Below are 3,564 nucleotides of genomic sequence, written 5' to 3'. Positions count from 1 at the left end.
TGCAGTGATTTGATCTGAGCTCAGAATGATTTAAAGATTTCTGGTTTCAAACATCCTTAACCATGACTGCTTCAAGACCATACACAGTTTGAGTTTTTTTGTAAACTGAGACAAACTTGTTTCTTTGTCATTTTCTCGCTGTTCAAGTTTGGGTCAGTGTAGGGGGATCCAGCTAGTTTCTCTATTACATATGTAGTGACTTCCACAGTCACTAGTGAGGCAAAAGGATGGGTTCTGTCTATTTGTGTGATGCGCCGTCCATGTCTACAGAGAAAACGCTTCTTAACCTGATGCGTTTCTTTCTTTATTGATCGCTTTCATGTTTGCAGGACGCAGCAATAAACTTTTTTTTTTTTTTCCAATTTCTTTATTGAGTTTCTGCAGACAATGTTACTTTACATTCATTTCACTTTGTATCAGAGTATCTGCTTTTTCTTTGAAAAGAAAAGAAAAAAAAAAGTAAGAGGAAATAACATTGTCATGGACAGCCCAACCGGGACTCATCCCAACATCCCTCCCAACATCTCTCCCAACATCCCTCCCATCAACCCCTTCCAGGTGTAGTAACCAATCTGAAACATAGTAATGTACAGTGATGGAAAAAATAAAAGTGCAGTAAAACCAATCACAGTGATATATTGTAGTAGTAAAAGGACAAGTAGATCCAAAAAAAAGAAGCATCTTCAGCATCGTCAGGTACCACAGTCAGACTATTGCTAATATATGCAATATATTGGGTCCCAGGTTTTATGGAATGATACCAAAGATCCCTTCTGTGAAAACCTCAACTTCTCTAATTGTAGACATTGTAGAATTTCTCGAATCCAACTGCTGTGAGTCGGTGGGGAAACCTGTTTCCATTTCAGGAGAATAAGGCGTCTAGCAAGCAACGTGCTGAAAGCAATGACACGTTGTGTGGTGGTGGGAAGCTTTTTGGTTGGGGTGAGACCGAAAAGATCAGTCAGGGGATTCCGTTCTAAATCCGTTTTGAAAGCCAGTTTAAGCGTTTGGAAAACGTCAGACCAAAAGCCAGTCAGCCTCGGGCACAGCCAGAACATGTATACATGGTCAGCTGGTGATTGTTTACAGCGGTTACAGGCATCACTACAACTAGGAAATATCTTAGCATTGGTAAAGTGGGCTCTATGGAGTATCTTCCACTGCAATAGACCGTGCCTGGCACAGATTGATGAGGAGTGGACCAGTTTTAGAATATCCTTCCACTGGATGTCGGATATATCTATTCCCAGATCTTTCTCCCATGTACTTTTCAGTAGTGCCGTGGAGAGTGGATTCAGAAGCGCAATCTTATTATAAATGACAGATATCAGTCGTTTTTGTTGTAAGTTAAGGGACAAAAACTGGTCTATTTCAGCTTCGAGAGGGCGGTTCGGGAAGTGGGGGAACTGCTTTTGAATAAAGTGTCTCATTTGAAGGTACCGGAAAAAATGGCTATTGGGGCAGTTGTATTTGAGTGACAGGAATGCAAAGAATACAAAAACACCTTGGTCAAATAGATCATCGAGTATTCTAAGGCCTTTATTTGACCATATACGAAAAGTAGGGTCGGAGCAGGAGGGGAGAAATGCATGATTGTTCAAAACGGGGGCGAAAATTGAAGCTCTGTGTAAGCCGTAATGCTTCCTAAACTGGATCCAAATTTTAATTGTGTTAGTGACGATTGGATGTGGTGAGACAGTATGGGGACTTATGGGGAGCTGCGAGCAAACCATCGAGTGTAGAGAGCAGGGATAGGATAAAGCCTCAATGTGCACCCAGGGCGGACAGGTAGCTACTCCTTCCCCAAGGAGCCAGTATTGCAGTTTGTTAATGTTGCAAGCCCAGAAGTAGTGTAGGAAATTCGGTAATGCTAGTCCACCTTCAGATTTGGGAAGTTGAAGAACGTGTTTCCTAACACGGGCTGGTTCGTTATGCCAGATGAAAGAGTTAAATTGTTGATCGAGGTTGGAAAAAAAGGATTTATTGAGATACAATGGGACATGTTGGAAAAGATTTAGGGAGGACAACCATTTTGACAAGATTAACTCGGCCTACCAGGGACAGAGGGAGGGCATCCCATCTGGACAGGTCTGACTTGCATTTATCTAATAATGGCTGGAAATTCTTCAGGAAAAGTTCCTTAAAGGAACTGGTAATGAACACCCCCAGATATTTAAATCCCTCTTCAGCTATTTTAAAGGGGAATGTGGATTGTGGAAGCGATTTAGCCAAGTCATTAACAAAGAATAGTTCACTTTTTTGAATGTTCAGCTTATATTCTGACAAACGCCCAAATTGGTCCAAAATTGACAGGATTGGAGGGAGAGACGATATGGGGTTAGAAATGAATAACAAGAGGTTGTCGGCATATAAAGAGAGTTTGTGGACCTGGCCATAGCGTGTGATGCCCTCAAAATTATTCTGGTTACTAAGCCAGATGGCCAGTGGCTCAATGGCTAAGTTGAACAACAGCGGTGAGAGTGGACAGCCCTGATGTGTGTCGCGTTTGAGAGGGAAGTATGCTGAATGAACGCCATTACTGTTTACAGAAGCAGATGGCATTGCATATAAAAGTTTAACCCAGGAGATAAAATTAGGATCGAAACCAAACTTGTCTAAGACAAAGAATAAGAAGCCCCACTCCACTCGATCAAAGGCTTTCTCCGCGTCGAGTGACACTACGATTTCAGGGGTGTTGGATGCAGGTGTGAATATGATATTCAACAGCCTTCTGGTATTAAAAAAGTGTGTCTCCCTGATATAAAGCCTGTCTGATCCAGTGAAATTATTGAGGGCATCACCTTTTGTAGACGAAGAGCAAGAACTTTGGCCAGAATCTTACAATCTACATTTAAGAGCGAAACCGGTCTGTAACTGCCACAAGTGGTGGGATCTCTGTTTTTCTTGAGCAGCAATGAAATGGACGCCTCGTACAGGGACGCTGGTAGATGGCCTTCAGTGAAGGAATCATTGAACATTCTTACAAGGATAGGGGCTAGTAGCATTGAGTATGTCTTAAAAAACTCGACTGTAAACCCATCAGGGCCAGGGTATTTCCTGTTCTGCATAGCATTAATTGCTTTTTGGACCTCCAATAGAGAAATTGGTCTACCTAGTTCTTTAATCAATCAATCAATCAATCAATCAATCAATCAAAACTTTATTTATAAAGCGCCTTTCGTACAAGATTGTGGCTCAAAGCGCCTTACATTTAAAAACATTCCCGTCCAATCACCCTCACCCCCCACCCCCCATACACGCACAAACACTCCTTCAAATTCAAAGTACATGATGCCAGGTGCAGATGGACAAATGAGGAAACCTCATCAGAAGGGGATCCATCTGCACCAAGGGTGGGACAGTATTCTGCTAAGTTTCTGCAACTGCAGGGACACAGGAGCACGGCGGCCCGGGGAGACCTGGCTGAAACACCAGCCCCCACCGCCAAGACGTACGTCCCACCGCATCGATCAGCCACAGCCGGACACCACCCCCAGTACAGACGGACCCCCGTAGAGGAAACACTGGAAGAATCCAGAAACAATAAAAGGCAGTAAAAGAGCA

This window comes from Melanotaenia boesemani, chromosome 8 (genome assembly GCF_017639745.1).
Source record: "Melanotaenia boesemani isolate fMelBoe1 chromosome 8, fMelBoe1.pri, whole genome shotgun sequence".
Taxonomy (NCBI): domain Eukaryota; kingdom Metazoa; phylum Chordata; class Actinopteri; order Atheriniformes; family Melanotaeniidae; genus Melanotaenia; species Melanotaenia boesemani.
Note: the sequence above shows the minus strand (reverse complement) of the source record.